Raw genomic sequence first — 17,124 nt, forward strand, 5'->3', positions numbered from 1 at the left:
CATTTATAAATTGTCCAAATTTGGCAAGGCCCTTTCCAGGCTGGCCCAGCCTCAGAAACAGAACTCCTTAGCCATACAATGTTTCTAAGAGCAGTGCCTGCGGACATCCAGTTCTGGGCATTCGGGCAGGTCTTGGATGTGTAAACGCAGGTTTCACTGCCATGAAATCTGGACTTCCTTTTGGCAACGAAGAAAACAGAAAGCATAACTAAAGCCTTAAGATGTCGTAAATAGGCATGCAAAGCAAAAATACTACACATAATTGTAGGCATAAACCCGACACCTGCCAGAAAGATTTAATCCTCAAGAACACAAAAAGATGTTGTTTACCAAAGAAGGATTTTTATAATGCCATTGCTGCATTTTATGAGGGAGGAGAGAGGCCTGAAGTGGAGACAGGCTACAGCAGATTTCTGTGCTCATTTAAACTGAATGCTAAAACACTCTGGGTCTGAAACGTTTCGAGACTGGAAGTAAATTCTTCGAGGCAATCTGCTTTCCTAGAGCTCTTTTATGGAAGTCACATCTGAACAGTTTTAGAAATCAAAATGAAATCTCACAAAGTGTATCTTTTAGAACTAGTTATTCCATTTCCGGGACTCTACTCTAAAGAAATACCCAGCAGTGCCCGTAAAGATACAGGCAAAAGGATGTTTATCCTGGCATCATGTGAAATTTTGGAAAAAGGAAAACAAGTGAAGAGATCTACAACAGGGAGATGTAGGTACTACGACACAACTATTAAAAAAGACACAGAGTGTTGGATATTAAGAATACTAACTTTATATTAGGAATATTTACTTACGATGCTAAGTAAAAAGAGATTTAAAAATGTATATTAAAATTATGTAAAAATGTACCCAGAAAACACTGGAAATAAATACACCAATATATCAACAGCATTCTCTCCAGGTGGTGGAGCCATGTGGCTTTCTTCTTCTTCTCTTTTACTTTTCTGTAGTTTATACATTTGCTAAAATCAGCCCGCGTTACTTTCGTAGTGGAATAAATTAAATAGTCTTAAACCACACAGAAGACAGAGCTGACGCGCCTGGCTATTTTTAGGATCATGCGATGGCATGTATGAGAAGGGACGGGAGTGCATAAGGCTAAGGGTCGTCTGGGTTGGGAAGGGAGAGTAATGGAGAAAACCCCCTCATTGCCTGTTGTCTTTCGCCCACCCCCGTGTGGGCCACGGGGTGCAACGCCTTTAGCAGAACAACTGACACACAAAGAAAACTCAGTAACGTCCAAAAGATGACACTGTCGGTTCGCTCAGCATGCAGTATGCACCTACTGTGTGCCTGGCAGTAGGGGAAGTGACCAACCTCACATTCCAGCTTATTAAAAAATAAGATGACGCTTGGTCCCCCTCATTACACGTGACTTGGAGCACATCGATTACCTGGATTTCCCCCCTATTCTCAGAAAGGCAAACAAAAAGAAAAATGAATAAGTTGAAATTTGCAACGGATGTCAAGAAAGGACATACGGGAAGTAGCCCAGGACCCCCAACAGATTCTGCTAAGAGCATGTGTTCCTCCTGAGAGGCAGCTCTGGGGAAAGATGCAGCCAGGCAGGTATCGAGCTGAAGTTTGCAATTTCTGCCGTCTGTCCTGAAAGTTCTTGACTGATGGCTGCTCGCAGCAGGACTGTTAAACAGTTATTAATCCATTCATTCAACAGATAGTTATTGGATACCGACTATGTGTCAGTGCTATTCTAGAAGCTAGGGGTAACACAGTGAATCAAAGTCCTCCCCCCGAGGGCACGTACATTCTAGTGCAACAAATAAAAACATAAACTACAATCAATCACTGCTGTGGAAAAAATAAGTAGAACAGACTCAGGGAAGAGGGTGACAAAGGCTCTTTTCTAGGCTGAGGATTCCAAGAAGTCCTCCCTAAAGAAGTGATATTTGAGCAAAACCCTGAATACACGATCGAGTGCCATGAATATCTACAGTAGCGTTCTATGTTGAAAGAACAAGTGCAAAGGCCCTGAGGCAGGAGTGCAGCAAGAGCACCAATCCAGCGGGAGCACCGTGAACAAGGAAGAGAGTGGGTAGAAACTGAAGTCAGGGATGTAACCGGGAGCCAGATCGCCCAGGGCCTTTTAGGACATGGTGAGGACTTCAGGGTTTATTCTAGGAATAAGAGATCACTGGATGTCTTGAAATGGGGAGTAACATGATGTGATTTAGGTCTAAAAAGAGTATTCTGGCTACCACGTGGGGGGTAAGAACATAAACAAGAATTTGGGCCAGGACGTTACTGCAGGAATCCATTGAGGGGATGGTGAAGATGAGAAGTAGTAAGATTCAAGACATATTTTGAAAAAGGGGTTTGGAAGATTTGGAGATAGACTGAATGTGAAGTGAGGGAGAGAGAGAGAGAGAGAGAGAAATGGAGAAAGGAAGGAAGGGAGAAAAGAGAGAGAGAGAAAGAAAGAGAGAGAGGGAGGGAGGGAGAAAGGAGAGAGGAAGGAAGGAAGGAAGGAAGGAAGGGGAAGGAGGGAGGGCGGAAGAGAGGGGAAGGGAAGGGAAGGGAAGGGAAGAAAGGAAGAGAAAGAAAGAAAGAAAGAAAGAAAGAAAGAAAGAAAGAAAGAAAGAAAGAAAGAAAGAAAGAAAGAAAGGGTGAGTCAAGGAAAAATCCAAGGTCTTGGGCATGGGAAACTGGGTAAATGGTGGTGCTACTTAATGATATGGGGGACACTCGGGGAGCAGTGGGTATTTTGTTCTGTTTTGTTTTAGGGGGATGTTAGAGATACCATTGACCCAGCCTTCCCACTCCGGTCTTACCACATCAGGGCACACGGGCTGACCTCCAGTGGTCATCGTCTGCAGCTCTCTTTGCCTGAGAGCTTCCTCCCAAGCTGCAGAAACCACTTGGTGTGCCCAGCACAGCTCATGGGAGCCGCCCTCGATCCCTGACAAAGCGAAGTTGGTGAATAAACGCCCCAGCTCCCTCCTCTGAGTGGAGCGGGGGAACACTGGATAATTCTGACGTGTGCTTTTACACCACGGTTTGCTAGGCTTCACCAGTGGGATTTTTAAGCTCCAGTCTCCCATAGTACCCACCAGCTTGATAACACCCTTTGTTGGCCTTTTCCCCATCCCAGCTCATTCTCCCTAATTCCCTACTGCTGGTTCCAGTACCTCCCAAGAGCATTACTTACACTCGAAACCTTGCCTCAGGTTTCTGGGGCCGTCCAAACTAAGATGGGATAAACGAGAACATCTTCCAATTCCTTCTACCCACTCTTCTTCACAGCCACTGCTAGTCTCCTTTTCTGGTCCTTCTCACTACCTCTAAAACAACAGTAGCAGAGTCAAGATGATCAATGAGCCTCAGTCACATAGAGCGGGGACAAAATGGAGTAATTGTAATAAACCAGAGTGCCAGCTGGTCCCCCATCCTACTCCCCGGGCCTGCTAATAATCAGTCTTCCTTTTCTTTTTAGGCACTGAGGGCAGCTTTGCTTTGCTTTTATATTTTCAAAACCAACAAGGAACAGAAAGAACAATGGTCCAGAGCCAGGGAGGTGGCAAAATGGAAGAGGCCGGAGAATGACAGACCTTTTCCGTCGCCTCCTTCACCGGGCAGTTCGGCAAATGCCCTATGACATGAAGGCCACGGACTATTAGCAGCAGCATCAAATGCTATTTATTAAGCATTGACTCCAGAAGGAACCGAACTCTCTCATCAAAAGCCAGGGAACAGGAGACTTGACTTGCCATATGCCGTATCTCTTAGAGAAGCACGCTTGTTTCTACGGTAGCGTTTTTAGATGTCGCAAATGATTCAGAATCATCACTTTCCAATTTCCTTCTGTTGACATGGATTGACGGTGGGAGGAGGCGGTTAAAAAAAGCAAAAGCTGTGCAAAGATCTTTTGGTTTGAGGCAAAACAAAACAACAACAACAACAAAAAAAAAAACCCCAAAACCAAAAAAAACCAAAAAACAAAAAAAAACCTAAAAAACAAAACCCTGACACTTGCTACAAATGAACTGCTGTGAGCATCCATCAGGCATGACATAAACATGATCATCCTTTCTACAGATGAGAAGACAGCAGGCGCAAAGTGCCATCATCGGTGAGGATGCCAGAATCTGCACTCCCTGGAACATCAAAGGGTACTGGAGACCAAGCATATGCTTTAGAATCAGTCGGATCCGGGATCGAACTCCAGGCTAGCTACTTACTCGCTGGAGACACTGGCATCCTGTGTAGCCCCTTTGAGCCTTGGTTTTCTCATGAGATCAGTGGAGATAATAGCCACTTCCCAGGGTGGCTGAGGTGACACAATGGCCGGCAACACGCAGAGCAAGCCGGCCACCAGCCTCAGTTCCCTTCTCTGGTTAACTACTTGTAGCTGAAGGTCTCAGTAAAGACCCGGCGAAAAGGCTCGGCGACTCTCAAGGCAGAGGCGCTGCCGCTCAGCACGAACGGACGACTTCCGTGAGCAAAGGTTCGTCCCCAGGCCTTCGCGCCTCTCCCAAAGGCCCCCCCCCATGCGACAGGAGGAGCTCTTCTCAAACTTGTATCTGACACTCTGTACCCTCGGCACCGATCGCGGTGCCCAGCACATTGTAGGGAGGGCAAGTTTGGTGCTATGGAAATGGCACACGCTTCTGAGTTAGACAGGCCTGGGCTCAAGTCCCAGTTCTGCCACTTGCCTTTGAGCAAGTCATTTCCTTAAGCCTCTGTCTCCTTTCCTGTAAGCTCGGTAATAACATCTATTAAAACGTTGTGAGTATGGACCGAGGGAACAGATGCTCAGCCTAGTACAGCGCCTGGAGAACGGGAGACACTTGACAAACGTGAGCCTTTATTAATGCACATTTGCTGAATGAACTCGGGGGCAAAAAGGACTGCATTTAATCAACACCACACGCACATCCCCATACACAACAGAAATACGCCGTATCACATCTTCCTTCGTGTATATCAGGATGTAGCCACACCGCTTTCTTATAGGGGCAACGATTTCTTCGGCTCCGATTTCGTGCCGCATAATCGTGGCAAGCTCCGATCTGTTCTTGGGACATACACCGAACAAACACACTGCCTGGCCCCACCTCCGTGCCGACATACACACAGAAGGAAAATCTGGTTACGAACAACGCCAAGGGAATCTTACAGCATCTCCCCATCTCCCCCCCCCCCCCCGCCAAAGTATATGAACTACAACTGGAATTCTCCAGAGTGAGAAGCCTGAGAGACACCACCACTAAGCAAGTGATCAAGATTAACCTCACCAGAAATAAAACGCATCCACATTACACACGGCACCTGACATGGTACCCTGAGGAGGACATATCACCTCGGTGGTTTTCTTGCAGAAACTTCAAAACCTTAGGCTAATCGTGAGGAAACATCAGACAAATCCAAATCAAAGGACAGTCTACAAAACTGGCGGGAACTCTTCAGAAGTGTCAAGGTCGTGCAAGACGAGGAAATAACGAGGAGCGGTCACAGACTAGAGGAGGCTAAGGAGACACGAAATCTACATGCAGCGCGGGACCCTGGATGCATCTCATTAAGCTTGCGTTTCAGCCAAAAAAAAAAAAAAAAGTCAAAGGGGAAAAGGATTCACAAAAGGTCTGACCCCTCGAGGGGTGCATGAAGAGAGAAGGCCAGTCCCAAGAATTCTACCGACCACCTGGGGGTGAGAAAGATTTATGGAAGGATTCAAGTCTGGGCCCCATTTCTGCCCATCTTTTTTAAACCTGAGCACCCAGGGTACAGCCACTTTCTCTCCTGCCCCCTCCATCCCCTCAAATTCAACCTACAGTAAGGGAATAGGGTCTGAGCCACCTCGGCTCAGTCTCACAGCAGCGGAATTTGCTCCTGGCAGTTTCGCTGGTTAGCAAGATAAACATTCGGCGGCATAATATGGCAAAGTGCTTTTTCAGACAAAATATGGCATGTCAGTAGAGCTGTCATACCGGGATGTAGGCCTCAGGTGCAAGGTTTCAAGGTACAAAAGGGGCCCCTCTCTCCTCAGGGAGGAGGGGACCCCACGTGCCCGACTTCAGGTAAGTGGGCCTTTCCAAGTTATACTGGAGTCCGAGGAAGGCTTCCACCTTATAGTGGTAGAATGCCGGGGCTCAGGCTCAGCCCATGGAGTGAGGTTCACAGAACCGCCACAGGAGGCCACGCTGCCTCCTCCAAGCTGCTAGCATTTACCGCACCCTTACTGTCCTGACCAAGACTGAGACCGGCTTATGAGGATTACGCAGCAGCAGACACGGGGGCTCCACCGAGAGTTCCGAATCACACGCTGCTGACGCTGAAGCCTGAGCACCTCTACCCCGAAGAGTGTTCTGGGAGAGTCAGGTACACAGCAAACATTGAGAGCCACTATTCTTTCAGGCCGGACTGTGTGTGTGAGTGTGTGTGCGCGCTTGTGCAAGTGTTGGGATTTCTAGAATGTGTCTGTAGACATCGTTTCCGGTCCCCTTGCTTCCCACCCCACCCATTTTCTCCGGCCTCTCTCCGTCCTGTGTCCCTGCCCGTGTCTCATGTCTTAGGGTCTCTTCTATGTGCTGTTTAGTCCCCTGACCCTTCCCAGTCTGCCTGCCTCCGTGCACCTGAGATGAGAGGGTAATGGACAGAATCCATTCATTCACGCATTCATTCAGGCATTGGAGACGAACGCGGCTCTGGGGATACAATTACACACAACAAAGACAAGAGCTTTGCTTTCACGGAATTCACATATTAGTAGAGGGAGACAATCAGCAAACAAAGATACAAGAAAACAGCAATAATGAGGAGTGTTGTGATGAAAGCAAATCAGGATGGTGTGAACGGGAGTGATGGGAGGTTACCGTTGTCCGGGTGGTGAAGGCAGGACCTTCCTGAGGAGGTAACTTTTAAGCTTGGATGTAGACAAGGGCGATCCGGCCCTGCAAACACCTGAGGGTTCCAGGCGAAGGGAATGACTAGTGCAAAGGCCCGAAGGCCGGCCCAAACTTGGCAGAAGTTTGAGATATTTATTAATGAGCTGACTGAAGCCCTCATCCCATTCCCTCTCTCTCTCTCTCTCTCTCTCTCTCTCTCTGTCTCTGTCTCTGTCTCTGTCTCTCTCTCTATATCACCGGACAAAGGACCGTGAGATCCCACACATGGCCTTCCTTTTCAATTCCTTGCTAAGCAGGAATAAACAGGAAGATAACTGAACAAAATATTCAGTCTTTTGTAAAACACTCTTACGTTCAGAAGGTTGGGTGTAGGGCCACATCCTTCCTGGGTGGGCACACGTCGCCAGTCAGCCACTGTGTCTCCCCGAACAACTGTTCGGGGGGCCAACTAATTAAAAATTTAATCCCATAATTTTCATCTTAATCTCTTTCTCCCATTAGCTCTGATCAATGCCCACAAATACAATTTAGCAGAACATCCATTTAGATAAATGACTCAGGGGGGTACCTAAGCAGCCTGTTGGTTATAAACCAACGGATCACTAAAATTCTATGCTAATTACTAAAAACCACGCCCTAATTTTAAAAGCATTTTATTAGCATAAAAGCTACATTCCTGTTGTCAGATGAAACGTCCTCCCTATGCTGCACACAACAACTGGGCAAACCTGCCTCTCTTGACCTTCAGGAGTCAAGTTGCAGGTAAGCAGTGCGCTCGAGACATGTCTTCTCGCCTTTACCTCACACTGTAACACAAGCAACAGTGAAAGCTGTACCGGTAAGAAGATTCCACGAACCACTCAGCTCCCTGGGGGATTCCACTGCACCTGCCAAAAACAAAACCCAAAACCGATCAGGCCAGAAACCGCCTAAGCAACGAAGCAAAACTGAATGTGGAGAGGTGAGGACTGGGTTGAAGAGTGGCAAACTGCAGCCTGTTCCAATGCCAAGGCGGCTGCTGAAGAAGATCCTGGCTGTGCTCACTCGGTCTGCAAGTCAGGGAATACTTATTTGGTGACCATCTTTCTTCCAGTCCCTGGCAAGAATTCTACTGTTTTCCAGCTCACAGCACATCCTAGGACGCCAAGATCCTTCAGTTTCTTCAAGTAAAAGAGATCTTCATTTTATTTTATTTTTTTTTTCAACGTTTATTTATTTTTGAGAGACAGAGTGTGAGCGGACAAGGGGCAGAAAGAGAGGGAGGCACAGAATCCAAAGCAGGCCCCAGACTCTGAGCTGTCAGCACAGAGTCCAACCCTGGGCTGGAACTCAGGAACCGTGAGATCACGACCTGAGCCGAAGTCGGGGGCTTAACCGACTGAGCCACCCAGGCGCCCCAAAGAGATCTTCATTTTAAAAACAAAAGTCAGGGGCGCCTGGGTGGCTCAGTCGGTTGAGCGTCCGACTTTGGCTCAGGTCATGATCTCCCCGTTTGTGAGTTCGAGCTCCGCATCGAACTCTGGGCTCTGTGCTGACAGCTCGGAGCCTGGAGCCTGCTTCAAATTCTGTCTCCCTCTCTCTCTGCTCCTCCCCCGCTCATGCTCTGTCTCTCTGTCTCAAAAATAAATAAATGTTAAAAAAAATTAAAAAAATAATAATAAAAGTCAATAGCTCTGGTCTCCTGTAACCTTTTCGGTCCCTTAACAGTGCTTTCCGCAGGTGGGTTTTCACTGCCATTTCAATAAAGGGTGAGAAGTGTGAAGAATGGTGCCTGCCACCGATGAAGACCAATTAAGTATCCTTCCCATGCTGGACATGACCTCGGAAACAGGAGGACAGGTTACCAGACAGCAGGTGTAGCTGGTGGCTGGGCCCATTTAATAAATAAGCCTTAAAGGAGAAGAAAACGGTTTCCAGGCCGTTGAGGCCCTCCCCCCCCCCCCCCCACACACACACATTTTACCGCGATGAAGTCCTAGCTGCTAAGCATCGTCTCTGCCCCTGTATTGCATTTGCCACTTCCAATAATAAAGGGTTCGGGGATGGGTTTGCCACATACACTTTCTTGACCTGCCTCCCAGCCACCTCCCCGGCTCCGTCCCTCCTCGCCCCCCAGACAACCCTCCCGCACCCACAAGGCCGTCCCTGCGGTCCCCCTCTCACCAACAAGCCGCCGGCGGAAGACCCTCGAAGCTGCTCGGTCAGACTGCGCCGCAGCTGAAGCAAAAATCCGGAAGGGGAAAGGAGCAGAGACTCCTCGCATTCTTAGCTTCCACAGGGCTCCAGGGCAACCGGGGAGGAAGTGGCGTGTCTCGGCAGCGGAAGCGGAAGTGGGACGCAGGTGTATGTCGCCGCCATGTTGTGTGTGGCGGATGGGGCTCACACCTCTCAGGCTACGCGCTCCGCGGCCCCGCAGAGTGGGTGAACCCTCTCTCTGGTTGTCTTTCTCTTGTTCTAACGCGTATTTACCGACCTCACTGGTGCCAGGCACTGTGGATGCGCCAGGAGCCAGTGAACAGGACCGACCTGGCGCTTTTCCATCCAAAGCTAGTGATGGACACCGAAGCGGAGGCCTCTGGAGTACGAAGCACTTAGTACCTGGGCGCAGCTGGTCTTCGGCATCTTCGGAGGCTTGTTCGACGTTGGTTACTTGGGTTAGGGCCTGGGCATGGTGCCCAGAGGAGGGAGGGATAGAGAGACACTTGGAAGGTGGTGGGTTGGGTGTGTGGAATATGCGGAGTTGGGTGATTCCCAGGCTTCTGGGCTGACAGCTAGGTGAATGGTAGGGAACCACATAATGGAAGAGAACACGGGAGAAGCAGATTTGGGGAAATAGTGTGGTTTTAGACCTGTTGAGCCTGTGGGACAGTCTCGTGGAGAAGCTCAGCAGATCGTGGGAGGTGCCTGTTTGGATCTCCAAATGAAAGCCTCAGCTGAAAGTCTGTGTCCTAGGTTCGTGCATGGGGGGGGGGGGGGGGGGTGAGAATGGAGCATGGAGGGGGTTGCCTGGTGGAGAGAATACCATTTGGGAAAGACTCAGGACAGCCCCCCAAAGCTCCTCTACTTGCAGAGGCAGAAGAGGAGCAGGTAGCCTTAGGAGAAAACCCAGGAGACTGTGGCCTTGCGGAAGGCAAGGGAAGAGCACTCGTGGGGAGGGTTGTAAACTGGGTCAGTTTTCTTGAGAAATTAGTGAGGCAAAGACTAAGGAATGCCATCCCTAAACAGGTATCGCTGTTAGCAAAAGCAGGTTTCTTAAATGGTAGGAGTGAGTTGAGCAGGTGAGGGTGATAATGAGGAAATGGAGACAAATAAGCATAGACCAGTCTTCCAAGAAGTTGCCCTCCAGGAAATGAGAAGGATGCTGGAAAGAGGATGCTAATTTTATTTTAAAAGATTGGAGAAACCTGTTTGTTCAAACATTGATGAAGAGGAGCCAGAGATTTTTAACGTTGGTCAGCCCATGACCAAATGGACACACCCAAGAATAGTTTATGAGGGCAAAGACGACAGGATGGGAGGAGAGGGGTGTGCAGAACACAGGTGGAGGGACCGATCTTGGGTAGTAACCCTGGGAAAGAAGGTGGGGGGTGAGGGTGGGGAGGGGGTGGGCACAGGTAGAGTCACTGGATCTGTGCTGTTGAGCAGGTTGTTCATGTCACAAATCCACGGGGCAGTATTGACTGTAGTGTCATCCTAACCAGGACTGTTTTGGGGCAGTTGACAGTGAAGAGCTCCGAGGAAAGGGTGATTCTTTTTAATTCACCAAGTGGCCACAACAACCATTGGTAGTGGAAATTTGGTTCTGGGAGTTGAGGTACTTCCTTCCACTGGGTGTATTCTGCCTGGGAAGAGGAGGTGAAATCATTGAAGGAAGGGAATCAAGTCTCCGCAAGGTTTGTGAGCAGTGGAGACCTGCATGGTTGTTGGAGTTGGGGGGAAGGCAGAGAAGAACAAGCAGATTTTAGACATTTAGATCCCAAATATGTCTGTAGCACCAGTGTTCTTTTCTAGCTATCTTGCACTTCTAGCAAACAGAGGTAGCTTTTGGCCCCTGTATAACGTCTCAGCAGGCAGATTTGGGATAGTCTAAACCTTGCTGATCCTCCTGTCTCCTACTGCAAACGTGTTTTCCATTTCTTTTGACGGACCCTGGGATGCTGCCCTTGTTCCATAGGGAAATGTGTTGTTGTTTTGTTTTGTTTTTGTTTGTTTTATTATGTTTTGGGTTTTTGTTTTTGTTTTTGATTTTTTGGTGTGTGTGTGTGTGTGTGTGTGTGTGTGTGTGTGAAAGTGGAACCAGAGGCCAGCTTTTAAAAATGCATCAGGACTTCCAAGAAGATGGAGTAGATATACTTTCCCCTCATTCTCCCTCAAAGTACAACTAAAAACCCTGAACATCATATATAAAACAAGCATAAGACTGTGACATTATAGACTATGTTACAGTGCTGTGCTAAACAAGACAGTGTGGTGTTTTCATAAATATATGCAAATATATGAGTGGGAAGAATAGTGTACCTAGAAATAGACTCACATAGACTTAGTAAATTGATGAATATGACAACGCATTTCAAAGGGAGAGGGTAAATGTTTAACAGAAGATGTTGGGACAATTAGACAGCCATATGCAAAAAGAAGAAGAAAGAGAGAAAAGAACATTGGCCCTTATCTCAACCATAAAACAAAATTAATCATAGATCAAAATATAGGGGCTAAGGCGCCTGGGGGGCTCAGTCAGTGAGATGTCCCGACTTCGGCTCAGGTCATGATCTCGCGGTTCGTGGGTTCGAGCCCCGGATCACGCTCTGTGCCGACAGCTCAGAGCCTGGAGCCTGCTTCGGATTCTGTGTCTCCCTCTCTCTCTGCCCCTCCCCCGCTCACACTCTCTCTCAAAAATGAATAAACTTAAAAAAATTTTTAAATATAAGGGCTAAAGCTATAAAACTTACAGAAGAAAACCACAGGAGACATTTTTAGCATGTTTGAGTTTGGTAAATATTTCCTGAGTGCAACACAAAAACTATGAAACACTGGGAAAAAAATCAATAAATTGGGATTCATTTGTGTCTTTTGCTCTTCAGAAAGCACCACACAGAAAATGAAAAGGCAAGCCACAGACTGGGAGCCAATGGTTGCAGAACATGTGTCTGACAAAAGACTTCTACCTAAAATATATTTTTAAAAGTTTACAACTCGGGGCGCCTGGGTGGCTCAGTCGGTTGAGCGTCCAACTCTTGACTTCAGCTCAGGTCACGAGCTCATGGCTTGTGGGATGGAGTCCCCATCAGACTCCGCTCTGACAGCTCAGAACCTGCTTGAGATTGTCTCTCCCTCTCTGCCCATCTCTCGCTCGTGCGCACACATGCACACCCTCTCTCTCTCTCTCTCTCTCTCTCTCTCTCTCTCTCAAAATAAACTAAAACAAAAAACAACCATAACAAAAACAACAACAAAACCCCTTACAACTCAACAAGACAAGTAACTGAATTAAAAATGGGCAAACTTCACCAAAGAAGACACATGGACGACAGACCAGTGCGTGAACAGACGCATCATATCTTTATTCATTAGGGAAATGCAAATTAGGACCCACAATGAGCTAGGACCACACACATCCTGGACTGACTAAAATTACAGAGGCCGATCATACCAAGTTCTGGAAAGCACGTGGAATAATTAGAACTCTCGTTTCTGGTGGGAATGGTAAATGGTACATTTCCAGTGGCGCAAAACGGAAAACATTTTGGCAGTTTCTGGAAAAGCCAAACACACAGCTACCACGTAACCTAGCCATTCCATTCCTAGAGCTTTACCCAAGAAAAATAAAAGACTTGCACACAAATGTTCGCAGCCCGTTTAAGAGCCCCAAGCAAATGACCGTAAATTGGGGGAAGGGATCTACCAATTACAGACTATCCATATAATGGGCTACTATTCAGTAATAAAAAGGAATCCAGTATGGACACAACCGCAACATAAGTGGGTCTCAAAATAATTATTCTGAGAGAAAGAATCCAAATGAGGGGGAAAAAGGTACATACTGGTTGATTCCAATGATATAACAAGTCTAGAAGACTCCAGCTAATCAGTAGAGATGGAAACCAGATCATCGATCACCTGGGAGTGGAAAATGGGGAAGAGGCAGGATGGAGAGATTCCACAGGGGCACGAGGAAACTTTCAAGATGGCGGATACGTTCATGATCTTGATGGTGGTGATGATGGTTTCATTAGGGAACGTGCACATCAAAACCAAGTTGGACATTTTTGTACTTTCAGGTTATTATAGATCACTTAAAGCTCTAAAAAGAACCCACTGCTGAACTTCAGCAAGTCTTAACCAGTGCCATATGGATTCGTTTCTGATTATTCCCCCCTCACCTGTATGCCTCCCAAACCTATTTCCCTCCACTCCCCAAACTAAGCACTAGCAACTTAAATTTGAGATGCAGCATTCTCCTGCATGGTTTTCTGTTTTACTACCTAAAGTCTTTACCTGTAAACATAATATAACATTGTTTGGCATCACTTAACATTTTTCATAAATGAAACACCCGTCATTCCGTAACTTTATGTTTACAAATAAATTATTTAACAGAATGTTTGGGCAAGTATTATTATTACTATTTTACAGTTGGAGACCCTGAGGTTCATGATAGATTAGGCAAGTTGCCCAGAGTGAGTGATGGAGGCAGGATTAAGCCGGGTCTGACCAAAATCAAAGTCGGATCTTCAAAAAATGACCACAGGTTCCCTAAAGGGCAGGGCGCTTTCCCTCTGGGGCTCCTTTGACTGCCTTGTGCTACTGCAGGAAGGGGCGCCCCCCTGGGCTATTCTGGACTCTCTTGTTTGCCTGGCACTCAGGTTGGGTTGAGCCTCTCCTTGCCATATCTAACCATACCTGTGCCAGAATCAAAGCCCAGCCCCTTTGCCCTGTGTAGCTCCTTTGACATGGTTGTCCCTGCCCTAAGCAATCCCACCTCTTCTGGTCCTGGTAGGGGTTCCGAACCCTGGTAGGGGTTTGCTGTCACACTGCAAATCCCTTTGGCAGTCTAGTGAAGCCTGCGGGCATCTCCAAATAATACTTAGAAATGCTGGTGATACATAAGATTACAGTTATATTGAGATACCATTATCAAAATATTTTAGAAATTGTGATAGAGTAATATGTATGCTTCTTGGCTAATGCCTTACAAAGCAAATTCTAGCAGCAGGTTTAATAGCTGATTTTGAGTGAGCGAGAGTACAGACTTTATTTCAAAATAAATGCAGGAACTGTGATATGAAAATACCTGATTTCTATGGATGACAATAGGGACTGGTAATATCACCGTAATTTGTTGCTGCTTTTCAAACTGAAGTGCTAAAATTTTGGTTGGAGGTCAGTGACCATAAATATGTTTTTTGGGTTTTTTTCCCCCATCTGAGTTCAAAGAACCCCCTGAACTCCCTCCACAAACATGTTAAGGGTCTGTGGAACCCAGGATAAAACTGCCTAGGCTCCCACATCACCAGAGAGCAGAACCACAGACTGGAGGAGCTTGGAAGCGGCAGGCTTTGAAGGCAGACAGAGAGCTGAGCCCGGTGCCCCGAGTTTTATGTTAACGACAATCATTTCTCCTTTTCCCCCGATCAAGAGCTACAGAGGGGCCTCATGCCCTGCTTAACATGCCAAGGAACTTCAAACACAGATGCCCGGCAAGAATACTCTTAACTCTTAGATTTAAGGTACAGCATGATATCAAAGGCCTGAGCAAAGCTTTGCAAATGTCAGCTTTCAGTGATCTCAATTTGTGGGGCATTTGTTACAGACACGTTTTTCTCCAAAGAGAATCACTTGATGACTTCATGCGAAAGTAGCCCCCCAGGAAACCCCTGCTTTCACCAAAGCCCCTGGCAGGGCCCCTCCGGTTCCTGGCCTCAAAGAACGCCCTGCAGTTTGCAGGGAGCCCACGGGGTCTGCTTTAAACAGATCAGGCACTGCGTTTTGTCATTTGTGAAGCTCGCCGTGTTTGCAATCCCGCTCTCAAAAGTCTCCCTGCGGCTCAATTAACTGCTGACAATTCCTTCCAGCGTGGCAGGGCCCAGGGCCCTCTTCTCTCTGCCTCATTATTTTATATATTTTGAAATGCTGACTTTTTAAGTTAAAGATCAATTTTACTGCCTTTTTTTTTTTTTTTGGTGGCAGAGAGGGACGCATGCTTGCTCTCAGTGGGAAAATTAGAAAACAGAGATAAGAAAAAAAAATCCTCCAACACGGTTGTACTAATTTATATCCCAGCAGCGGCATGTGAGGGTTTCAGTGCCGCGTCTTTCTTGCCATTTGGTGTTTCCTGTCACTTTTATTTTAGCCATTATGTTCGCATTTGCATTCCATGTGTTAATTGGTCATCTGGACATCCTCTTTTTAAAATGCCTGTTCAATCTTCCACACGCTTTTCTCTTGGGTTGCATGCCTTTTCCTTATTGACTTGCAGGAATTCGTTATATAAATTTATATACATATAAACCGTTATATATAACAATATGATAACCTTCTTTTGTCAGGTGTATGAGTTGCAAATCTCTTTTCCAAATCTGTGGTTCGCCTTTTTACTCTGTTAACTGTGTCTCTTAATGAGCAAAAGGTCTTAACTGAAATAAAGTCCAGTTTTGTTTTGTTTTGTTTTGTTTTGTTTTGTTTTTCCTTCGTGGTTAGTGCTACCGTTAAGATTTTTTAAGAAAGAATTTGGACAGCCTCACTGAAATTAAGATGCATCGGCGTGGTGTTAGTTCTGCTCGGCCTGTCCCGGGTAGGGTCTAGGAAGGCACATGTCCATTAAAAATATAATGCAAGCCACTTGTGTCATTTAAATTTTTCTAGAAGCCACATTAAAGAAAAAAAGTAACCGGTGAAGTTAACTTCGGTGGCATGTTGTGTTTCACTCGCTGTATCCTGGAATCTGGATCGTTCCAATATTTAAACATTTTCCCTGCCTTGGTTTTTAAATTTGAATTTTAGTCACACTCGCTGCATTACAAGCGCTTAGTAGCCACATCTGTCTGGTAGCTATCATATTGGACAAAAAACAGGTGGAGACGTTGACAATGAGCTCTGGAGGCAGGTGACCGCGGTTCCAATATGACTCTGGTGCTTAAGGACACTAGTGAATATCCATGGACTCTGCTTCCATGCCAGGCTCTGTCCACGAGGACATGTCCAAGTTCGATGCCTGCACCGTCTCATTCAGTCCTCCCAAAGCCTTATGAAGAAGGTAATATTCTCACTGTGGTTTTTCATTTTATAGATGAAGTTGGCTTGGCTGTCGTGCCCAGGTGCTTGGTTAAACACCAGTCTAGATGTTGCCGTGAAGGCTTTTTTTTTTTTTTTTTTTTTTTTTAGATATGATAACCATTGAATAGACCGAGTAAGCTGGTCACCCTCCAAAAGGTGGGTCTTCTTACCTGATCAAATGAAGGCCTTAGGAGAAAAGACTGAGGTCCTCCAGAGAGGAAGGAATTCTGTCTCCAGATTGCCTTTGGACTCAATGCGGAAGCACTGACTACTTCTAGCATTTTCAGCTTGCCAGCCAGTCCTGCAAATTTTGCATTTTCCAGCCCCCCACAATCACATGAGCCACGTCTTTAAAATAAAACCAATCTCTGTCTCACACACACACACACACACCCCATATATACACATATAGGCTACAGCCTACCACCTATCCTAATTTCCCTCAATGGGGAAGCTGAGGCAACCTGGTTCCAGATCCCATAATCTTAACCCTTCTGCCACTTTCGGTAATTTGGAAAATTGCTTAACTTCTCTAGGTTTCCATTTTTTTTTTGTCACTGTCAAACTCATAATGAATAATAGTGCTTCCTCCGTAGGATTGTTGTGGAGACTGCTTAAGATAATATAGTGCACCTTGCACATAGTAAATGCTCAATAAAAACTATTATTTGTTGATGCCTCCCATCTTAGAACACATTGAACAGAATTTATTACTGGTTGCATTGTAGACATGAAAAGATTAAAAGGAAAGACAAAGTCTAGAAAAGTATATTATATTAGGCTTGTTGATGATCTTTATTACGGGCACTTCATGAGTAAAGTTTTCCCATGCTTGTGTCAATAAAAATCACTCTTTTTTGGGCGGGGGGCGGGGGGGAATCCCTACCGCGTGCTCAGCACTCAAATTTCATCATGTACTGAAATCCTCACATTAATCCCATGGGGGAGGGTGTCATGGTCATTTGTCAGTTTTCAGATGA

The 17,124-nt window shown here is 46.4% G+C and overlaps 1 long non-coding RNA gene across 7 annotated transcripts in view; it reads right to left on the reverse strand.

The window, feature by feature from the left end:
* The window catches only part of LOC106978041 (uncharacterized), a 96,076-nt gene extending 86,890 nt beyond the window's left edge, over positions 1-9,186 (reverse strand). For 6 of the 7 annotated variants that reach the window (XR_008290371.1, XR_003424944.2, XR_008290369.1 and 3 more), the window contains exons 1-2: positions 9,035-9,186; positions 7,672-7,758 (exon numbers count right to left, since the gene is read on the reverse strand). This is a non-coding gene — a long non-coding RNA (uncharacterized LOC106978041). The remainder of the gene's footprint in view (positions 1-7,671; positions 7,759-9,034) is intronic. The other variant, XR_001430734.3, reaches the window with a different exon arrangement.
* Positions 9,187-17,124: the final 7,938 nt, after the last annotated feature.

Source organism: Acinonyx jubatus, chromosome D1 (assembly GCF_027475565.1).
Source record: "Acinonyx jubatus isolate Ajub_Pintada_27869175 chromosome D1, VMU_Ajub_asm_v1.0, whole genome shotgun sequence".
Taxonomy (NCBI): Eukaryota; Metazoa; Chordata; class Mammalia; order Carnivora; family Felidae; genus Acinonyx; species Acinonyx jubatus.